At 48.5% G+C, this 10382-nt stretch overlaps 1 long non-coding RNA gene across 1 annotated transcript; it reads left to right on the top strand.

Moving 5' to 3' along the window:
• Positions 1-7691: 7691 nt before the first annotated feature.
• LOC309396453 lies at positions 7692-10074 on the top strand. Its single transcript, XR_014176118.1, has 2 exons — positions 7692-8396; positions 8478-10074. It is a non-coding gene; the product is annotated as an uncharacterized lncRNA (long non-coding RNA).
• The last annotated feature ends 308 nt before the right edge of the window (positions 10075-10382 follow it).

The following is a 10382-nucleotide window of genomic DNA, read 5'->3' as shown; positions in this document are numbered from 1 at the left end:
CTTACAACCGTTCATTTAGTGACTGTTCAAATTTACAACGGCCCGGGGGGGGGGGGAAGTGAGTTACAATCAGCGCTTGTGCTTGAAAATTGCAGCATACCCCCACAATCAGCATGTGCTTATTATGGTCACACAATCCCCCGTTTACGACTTTCCCACCTAGCTTCCAACAAGGAAAGTCAACGGGGAAAGTCGGATTCGCTTAACAACCGTGTCATGAACAGCTGCAGGCGACTCACTTAACAACCACGGCACAAAGGGGTCGTAAAACTGGACGCCACTTGCTTAACGACTGCCTTGCTCAACTGTGAAAATTCTGCTGTCAGTTTCAGCCGTACGTTGAGGACTATCTGTATGTCCCCTTTAGCGACCCTGATTTTGGACCCCGGATAAGATGCATGAGACCAAAAAGGTGAAGTTAACCCTTTCCCTGCACGAATGGCATACTCGTCGTGTATCCTGACTTCCGGAGGGGGGGGGGGATAATGGATAAAGATATTCGTGGGACGGTATTTGCGGAGACAAAAAGAATGGAGGCTGAGCAAGCAGTTGTGTGAACCAGGACTAGGTCAAGGGGAACAAGGACCAAAGGGAACAAGGGACTGTCTTAACTTCATGATTTCTGCTGCCAAGGACTTCAACTGGCATCTATACTGGCACAAGGGGATCAAAATGTGAGTAGTTTCTAGTTCAGCAGGTTGTTGGAATCCATCCATTGTTTTAACCCATTGTCGAAACGGGTTGATTCTACTCAACCAGATGTTTGGGCATGGATTTCAGGAACGGTTCTTTATCGATTCGGGTCTAGGGCTGGGCATGCTGTGCGTAGATTCACACCTCAGGGCTGGTCTTCTCCCTCCTTCGCCCCGTCTCTCCCAGCCCACTTTTTGTCAGACTGGCAATTCCGCAAAGTAGGAAGGGAAAGGGATCGGTGGACGGAGTTTAGTTGTGTTCCCTGTAGTAGAGCAAAGAAAAAGGAAGAAAGAGAGCGAGAGAGAGAGAATTCGGACACTGGGTAGTAGACATTCGGAGAGCTGGACTCTGGTTGGGCGAGGATGGCTTCTTTCCCAGATGAATCGATGCAAGGCGGAAAGGTACGAATTCCCGCTGCCTGCGAAACGGTGAGGGTGGAGTCACTATCCGAGGCACTTTTGTGCAAATTGTGAGAGCTTGACAAAGGTGCCGGAATCGGAGGTTGGCGATGGGTTTGGTAATCTTTTTACCCACGGCGTGAAGGGGCTCTTTTGTTTTGCCAGGCGAAATTGTCCTTGTGTAGCCGTGAGTGGCTGTCTGGGATGGTGTGGAAGCTATATTATGGGATGTAGCCTTTGTTAAGAGCACAAAGACCTTGCAAGGAACGTGTGTGGGGCTAGGTAGCTGCGACGTGCGGGGGTCAGGCATGTCCAACTGGCACCGATGCGCGGACCTTTTTTTTTTTCCGGCCAGCTCTGTGGGCGGAGAGGGGCGCCTTCAGTTCCACACCGGATGCTTTGTGTGGGCTATAATTGCTCTTTGTGTTGTCTCCGAGCCGTGCCAGGTTGTGTACATCACTGTGGGGCTCCTGCTTCTCTCACCCGCGCGCGCAGGCTCTCCGTATGTGCACTTAATGTGGCAACCTTGTGTTTTGCACACATAATGAAAAGCGTGAGAAAATGGCCCGTCTTGATTTGAACAAAGGTCCTGGAGTGGCTGGTCAGATACTTCCAGCCACATAAGAACGGGGCAGGAATGCAACAAAACCCCCGTTGGTCCTTCCTGCCTAACGCTCGGAGGTATACTGCCCTTGAATGGGAAGCTTCGCTCCATTCTCACAGTACAACCCGCCACGGACTCGTCCTCACCTTCTTTTCACCTTCTCTGCCCCGCTGGCCCTTCTCCTGGCCCTGCTTCGTGCTCCAGTGTGCCTTCTTCCCCCGTCCCATCCCGTCCGTCCCCCCCGGTCTCCGAGATGGTGTGATATTACAGGTGAAGCATTCTCCACCCTGGGCCCTGGCATACCTGTGCCAGCGGTAGGACATCTGTGACCCTGTGGCACTCAAGAGGCAGCCGGAATGCGTCTGGCCCTGGTGGCATGGAGAGTTGGCATGGGGCAGGGCTGGTGGAGGGGGAGTTGCCTCCTGCAGCCGGAGCTGCGGGGCAGGCTCTTCATCCCTGGCACCTTACCGGTGTGCCCACGTCTGTTGGGCAGGGAGTGCAGGTTTTGTGGGCAAAACCCCACCTGGCTCTCTCACCTGCTGCTCATTGTCTGGCTTGGCTGCTATTTGAATTTTTCCCAGCCAGCCAGCCTCCTCCCTCCCTCCTCCTCCTCCCCTCCACCGCTCCCTCTTCTCCCCTCCTTCTCTCCGCCCTCCCTACCGTCTGGATCTTGCAAGTCTGATAAAGTTGCATTCCGTTCCAGACAACAGCCGCATTGCGTTGCTACAGCATAGACAGTGGCCCAGGGAGAGAGGAGAGAGAGAGAGAGACAGACGTACCGCCAGAGCAAGGCAGCGATGGGGAGACAGGGAGAGAGAGAGCATCCATCCATCAGTATCCCTTGTCTGCGCAGCTGAGCTAACGGCAAAGACAGAGAGAACGGCCACCCACCAAGGAAGGCGGATGGCAGAGAAGACTCCAGCAGGTTAACCTTTCCTCCGTGGGGCGCAGGAGTTCAGCAGCCCTTGATCTGGTGAAATTGGCCAGGGGGTCAAGAAGACCAGCAGGGCAGGGCAAGGGAAGTGGGGGGCGGGGGGGGGCAAGGAACAGGTGATGGAGAACGAGCAGCCGGGGAAGAGCATGATGCCCGGAGCAGCCAGAAAGGGGTGGGGTGGGGGGTGTACAGAGGGTCTTAAAGGGTCCTGGCACGGGTGGGGTGGCAGATGGCATGCAAGGCATGGCTCAGAAGCTGGGAAGCCTGCGCAGAGGGGTGGGGAGCCAGTGCCGTGGGGGCGGTGACGGGGAAGAGGAAGGACAATGACCCCAGAAAGGAAAAGGGGTGTGTTGGGAGGGGGGGGTTGCTGCCATGGCTGCAGAATGCCATCTTTGGGGGGCAAAGCTGGGCAGGGAAAGAAGTGCTGTTTGTCTGCAGTTTCAACAGTTGCCACCTGGGGCAACTGTTCTCAAAGTGGCATGGGCATTTCTAGGGGTGCTGCTTTATTTTATTTTATTTTATTTTTCCTTTCCACGGAAGAGGAGATGAATGCCTGGCACCTTCCCTCCCCCCTACCCTCCCCCCTCGCTTTCCTTAAGGGCTTGCCACCCATCCACCCCACCCCTTCCTGATGGAAAATTATACCCCACCCCCATCCTACCCCGGACTCCCTCGGGATGGAGCCCCTGCTCCAAAACCCTCGCCTTTCCCCACGGACAACGGGCACACTGCTAAACGGGCATCGAGAAAAGGCTTAGTCCTACTTGGATGCAGACACGGACCTCGGCGGCCACACCCACCCGAGGGGTTACAATTCCCAGGCGCCCTGTGCTCCTCACCCTCTTGCAGCAACACCCTGGCTCTTCTCCCTCTCCCTCTTAAAATGGGCACACAGCTTCAGAAAAAGCCCACCGTCACCGAAGAAAGAGGGGAACGGGGAAGGTGCAGACAGAAAGATTGGACAGTCTCTCTCCCTCCCTCCCTCTCTCTCCCCCCCCTCCCCAAAACCGTCTCCCAGTATTTACATGCCAAATGGAATCTGTACCCCGCTGGTTGTATCGGCTGGGAAGGTGGGGGGGCTGGAGACGTGTCCTTGGCACAAGAAGCAGGGGAGAAGAGGGTCACATACATGACATGTGCCATTTTGTACACGCCAGGCAGCGTGGCGGGCAGGAGGGAAATGTATTGTTCGCGAAGAGGATGGAGTGGAAGGCGAATGCAGGAGAGGGCGGTTTTTGTGTGCTACTGTAAGTGCCAAGGTGAATGCGTGGGGGGAGAAAAAAGAAGAAGAGGAGGAGCTGGATGGGGAAGCAGGCGAGACCGAGGCATCGTGCTAGGGGCAAAACGAGGGGTGTAACTGCCAGGGAGGTGACAAGGGTGCTGCCCTGTGTAGAAAAGCTACGAAGGTGCTGCGATTTAATAAGCTCTTGGGCAGAACAGACGCGGCCCTAGACAAGAATACCTGCTGGGCACCCATGGCGTGTATTTCTCCATGGCGGCTGTGGCGGTGGTGATGGGATTGAACCGGGGTGCTTTCGGATATGGGTGCCCCACCACCACCACCACCACAATTTGGGATGGATGGCAGTTTGCTGTGAAGAGAGAGAGAGAGAGAGAGAGAGGTGTGGGGCACACCTCTGAAGGGAGGGGAGGGGAAGCTCAGAGAGAGAGGATGGCGCGTGAGCTTTCCAGGCCTAAGGGGAGCTGCAGAGGGGGTGCCAAGATTGATGCTTCTGTGGATCGAAGAGATCTGTCTGACGCCCTTTCGGGAAGCCTGCATATTTGAGGGGTGATGTTCTTTGTGTGCGGCGTTTGGCTCCTGTTCGGCGGCGGAAGCGGCAGCCACCAGAGACCAGCGAATGGGAAAGAATCAGGGCTTCTTGGGCATCTGAGGAGAAGGACTGGCCTGGGCAGCAGAGCTTTTCAGTGGGCTCATTTGTCCTGCGTCCCTCCCCCGTCTGTGCCTGGGTCCGCCTCTCACTCTTTCACCTGGCGGTCTTAATGAGCCCCTTTGCTGGGTTGGCGCCGTTCCCTGCATCACGAAAGGATGCCCTAAACGCCAAGAAAAGAAGGCAGGCTTGTCGTGCAGGAGGAAGGATCGCTTTCTAGCTGCGAAGGCTAAGCCAAGGGTCCCAAGTGTGCCCCCGGCCAGTTTCTCTGCTCTCTTTGGCCTTCCGTTGGCGGCGGTTTGTACACAATGGCCACATTCACAGCCGTTGACTTTCGGCTTCTGTTTCAGAGGCTGGGCCGGTAGCGCCCTGGCCAAAGCAGCCATCCTGCCCGCTGTCTCTCCGCCTGCCTCAGAACAGTGCTGACTTGCGGTTGTGTGCGTGAAACAAGACGGGCGATTAGCTCAAACCAAGGGAGGAGGGGAGAAGGAATGTCAGGAACTAAAAGAACAGGATGACTTCTAAGGATGCCAAGGTTGGAGGTAAGGACGCCCCGGGAGAGGATGGAACATTTCTCTTGTAGGATTTGGACTGGGATTCACCTCCTCTCTCCCTCCCTCCCTCTCTCCTTCTCTCTCCCTTTCTCCTTATCTCTCCCTTTCCCCGTCCCCCTCTCTCTACCTCCCTCTCCCTCCCTCTCTCCTTCTCTCTCCCTTTCTCCTTATCTCTCCCTTTCCCCGTCCCCACTCTCTCTCCCCCCCTCTCTCTCTCACACACACAGACACCTTCTTTCCAGGAAGTCCTTCCCTGAACTGGAAACCATCTCAAGAAGAGATGGATGTTGGTTCTGCCATTTGCAGCAGCTGGGGGACAGACACCACAGCTGTGTCCTCGGGCATTTTCCAGGACATTCCAGAAACAACACACACACACCCCCTTTTCCTTGGCAAAGCAAAGGAGCCTTTCCAGAGTCAAAGATGTGCCCAAAGGGCCCAGAGCGGAGACCTGAAACTGGTCCCCCACAAGATTGGTGTCCACTTGTACTCCGCTCCAAATCCTCTCGGTGGCATCTCCTGAAAACTGAGTGACCCAGTTTTCGGAAACATCTCTTGAGCTGCAGACACAACAAAGTTTGGCTCGAAGAGGCACCCTTTTTAAAAAAAAAAAAACAACGTTCAAATAATAATTATTTACAAATGTTTAGTGGACCACTCACAATAGTTTTCTAATTCTTTTTTTTTTCATAGCATGCTTCTCTCTCTCTCTCTCTCTCCCCCTCTCTCCCCCTCTCTCTCCCTTTCTCTCTCTCCCCACCCTCCCTATAACCAATAACTTGGTTATTTCATACCTACAATCGCCTCTTCATATCACCCCTTTTTTTTAGCCTTTTTAAGCTTCCGGTTCTTGTTAACCAGAGGTCTTCAAACTTGGCAACTTTAAGACTTGTGGACTTCAACTCCCAGAATTCTCCAGCCAGCTGTGCTAAGAGTTCTCAGCGGAATTCTAGGAGTTGAAGTCCACAAGTCTTAAAGTTGCCAAGTTTGGGGACCCCTGTTATTAACTAACCAGCTTCGATCCCTCCCCATCTTGGCTTCCTCATAAGGGAAGTAGGTTTTTCTCTTTCAGCTCCGCAATCTGGGGCACAGCTTTGTGTGAATGATGATAACTCACGATGCATACTTCTTGCAGTTAGCTGCCAAAGACATTTCCGGGAATCTCGGCTGACGAGGTCTGCTCTCAGCCTCCATCACTGGGCTTAGCCTGGGAGACAGAAATTGCAGGCTGCTGCTACAAAGGGAAGATCCCAGGGTGAGAAAGGAGGATGGCGGAGACCCATTTTTTTTTAGTTGCATTTGAGCTTGGTTGATAGCAATCAACCAAAAATGACGGGATGACGGAAAGGAACGGTAAGCTGAATGATGATGAAACGAATCTGGCCATTTGGCCTACCTTCTTCTGACCATCTCAACTTTTTTCCCCAGCAATCTCTTGAAATAAATAGAGACCTTGCAATGCTCCACCTGTCGAAATCATTCTTGATTTATTTATTTATTTATTTATTTAGATGATAGATGATAGATAGATAGATAGATAGATAGATAGATAGATAGATAGATAGATAGATAGATGATAGATAGATGATAGATAGATAGATGATAGATAGATGATAGATAGATAGATAGATAGATAGATAGATAGATAGATAGATAGATAGATAGATAGATGATATATGATAGATAGATAGATAGATGATAGATAGATAGATAGATAGATAGATAGATAGATAGATAGATGATAGATAGATAGATAGATAGATAGATGATAGATAGATAGATAGATAGATAGATAGATGATAGATAGATAGATAGATAGATAGATGATAGATAGATAGATAGATAGATGATAGATAGATGATAGATAGATGATAGATAGATAGATAGATAGATAGATAGATAGATGATAGATAGATAGATAGATGATAGATAGATAGATAGATAGATAGATAGATAGATAGATAGATAGATAGATAGATAGATAAGAGAGAGAGAGATAGAGATTTATTTTGCCGATCTCAAGATGAAGATGATTCGAAACACAGATGCAGATTAGGATGAACAAGGGACTGGGTTGCAAATCCCTTGGCCAAAATCCACATCTGGGTTTGGAACAAAGTTCTCAGTTGAAAGCAACAGGAGAATATTTAAGGTTTGTGTGTGTGTCTGTGAATGTAATAGAACCAACTCTGCTGACGCTACTCCAGAGTTTCAAAAGTGGGAGCCGCCACCCTTCCTCTACCTTCTGCCTTTTGATCAAAGTGAGAGAACGGTGGACTAGGAGAAGACAGGTAACTTAAGGTGAGATACAGGTTTTTTTTTCCCCTCTACCAGCCGCTGAGAATCCAAACTTTGCTTCCTGTTTTTATTCTTAGCATGTTTGAAGTGTGTTGTATCTGTATTTTGCTGCTTCTTCTTCTTCTTTCCTTGCCCAGGTTAAGAACTTTGCTGTGGGGAGACACACCTGTTCCTTTCCTTAAAACGGTCTTCAGTATCTAGACTCTGCTTCTCTTCTCCTCCCTTCCCGGCATCTTCTCTGTCCCTGAGACCCTTAACCTGTGAGGAAGCCCAGAGGTCACAGGTGGGGGCCTTGGGAACTGAGTGGGCTGTCCCCTGCCAACAAAACGACAGCTTCATTCCACCAGGATGGAGTCAAATGGATGCAGTACACCCTCCCCCCCCCCCCAAAAAAAAAGTCCTTGGGTGAAAAGATAACAGCTCTTCTAATCCAGGAGAATTGTGAAGACAAGAATTGTTTTGGCTAGGTTTGGGAAGGAGAGCTAAATGTCTCTCACTCACTCACTCACACACACACACACACATAAGTAATTGACATCCAGGACAAGCCATGACATCTTCACAGGAGTGGTGCAAAACATACTGTTCATGGAATTTGCGTGAGGACCATGGATGTGGTGTCCCTTGCCCTGCCTCTTGCAAATGCTGTGTCCACCATGGTACCCTCAGCCAAGCTGGTGAGCATCCAAAGGATTTGGAATTCCCTAGTTATTCCCTAGTTATAGCCATGCCACGGGGCTCTAGAGAGTGATAATCTGGGGAAATCTGTTTGCTCTGGATTGTAAGAGGTGACCTGGTCCTCAGGCAAAGATTCCTTCCCCTTTGTGGTTCCCCCAGAAAGTTCTATGGACATACAATTGGATACTCACCAGATCCCATTCCTGGTCAACCTGGCCAAAGATCAGACAGATGGCAGTGAAAGCCCCTTAATATGGAGCTTTTTAGGATGGACTTCACATCCTCAACCTTGCTTTAATTGGAAAGACTATGGAAAAAGGCATCCTTTCAAAAGATCCAGGGATAATTGTACGTCGCCCCGAGTCCCTTTGCGGAGAGGGGGCGACTGATAAATCGAAACAAATAAATAAATAAAATAAATAAGATAAGTATGGTGAAGATGCTGGGCTAAGAGTGTGGAATCTCAGGCCTTAGCTCTGCTTAGCTACAGAAGCTCATTTGGTGACATCTGGCCAATGATTCTCTCTCAACCCTATCAACCTTACAAGGTACTACTGAGGGGGGGGGGTAGAGAAAACGTGACATATACATCCATATTTGTGTCAATATTTATAGATTGAGAGTCAAAGAGAGGATGTATCCATATCAATGTTTTCTCACGCTTGAGAAACACTGATCTTATATGTTGCTAAGAGTTAACAACTTGACAGCACATAATCAGTAGGTGGACAGGCTGAATAGAATAGAGTAGAATAGAATATAGTAAAGTAGAATAGAATAGAATAGAATGTGGAGTGGAGTGGAATGGAATAGAAAAGAAAATAGAATGGAATGGAATAGAACAGAATAGAATAATTTATTGGCCAAGTGTGATTGGACTCACAAGGAATTTGTCTTTGGTACATAAGCTCTCAGTGTACATAAAAAATACATTCCTCAAGAATCATAAGATACAAAGATTAGTGATAATTATAGGATACCAAATGAGCAATCAAGTCATACCAGGAAACTATAAATAATTACTTTGGAAAGCCAGTTTGGGATGGTGGTTAAAATGTTGACTGACCCAGGTTTAATTCCCCCATCAGCCCCAGGATTTCCCTGGGAGACTTTAGAGCCATCGCAAAACCCCACTCTAACTTTCAAGATTGCGTGTGCCACCCTAAGCTGAGTAGGATCTACATGTAAAATAGCTAAATTTTGAGGGATATCCAGAGGGGACTTAACACAAGAAAGAGCTGCGCTTGGCCAAGGATGGTTGTGACAAGGCCCCAGTAGTAAAAGTCACTCTTTTAAGCTGAACTGGGTGAAGGAAGCAACTTCTCCACTTCTTAAGGGAGCAGGTTTGACAGATGCCTCTGTGCCTTAATGGGAGGCACCATCAAATGCTTGATCCCTACTTCTCAGCAAGCCACCAATTTCATTGTTCACCCAGAAGTGCACAGGATTGTGGAAAAAAGTTTCAAAGAACATTTTTCTTCTCCATTAAAGAACATATTGCTAAGGTTTGGGTGCAGGTTTTTGTGCTGTTTTTTTTTTGTTGTTTTTTTTTTTTTGCGATAACCTACCATTTTCCGAAGCCTTTTGTGCAGATAATGGAACGTTTGCAATATAAAACAAAAGCGGACATGCATTTTTATCTCACACGTTCTTATTTCTTTTTCCACAGTCTTAAAACAGAGCTATCGTTGTTGTCTCCAGGCGTGAGAATTGTTCTTAAGACAGCAAAGATGGGCTTCGCAAAAAAAAATTAAAATATAATTAGGGCGTAGAATCATAAAGCTGGAAGCTCAGAGATCTAGTCCAATCCCCCCACCCCCTGCTCAAGGCAAAGGGTTGTCTGGTCTGTTTTTGAAAACTGATGGGGCACCTACGACTCGAGGAGAAGTCCAAGGTATTCCATGGATTCATTCTTCTCGTGGTCAGAAAATGTCTCCTAGCTGTATCTCTCTCTCTTTTTTTTTTTTTTGAATTTTTTTGAGTTGTTATAATTAAACAGAAACAAATAAAGAATCATTCTTCATTACATCTCGTAGAAAGCGTGTTCGATTGGTTACAAATAGATTTCGTGCGTTGCTCCCACCATCATTATTTATACTTCCTTCATATTGAATTGTACATTTTAAATCAAAAATCTTTATGTATTTTACTATCAATGTACCACCATTCTCATTTAACTAGAATTATTTAAACGTGCTTTTATCTGAGATAATTTGTGTTTAAAGACACAACCACCTACTGGCATTCATTGGCGATTTCAATAAACTTCCAATAATTACCCTTTTATAACAATGCAGCAGTATAAAAATCCATCCCTAAATAGGTAGTATTTGC

Source organism: Natrix helvetica, assembly GCF_964273705.1.
Source record: "Natrix helvetica genome assembly, chromosome: 9".
NCBI classification, from domain to species: Eukaryota; Metazoa; Chordata; class Lepidosauria; order Squamata; family Natricidae; genus Natrix; species Natrix helvetica.
Note: the sequence above shows the minus strand (reverse complement) of the source record. Positions and strands in the feature narration are given on the sequence as shown.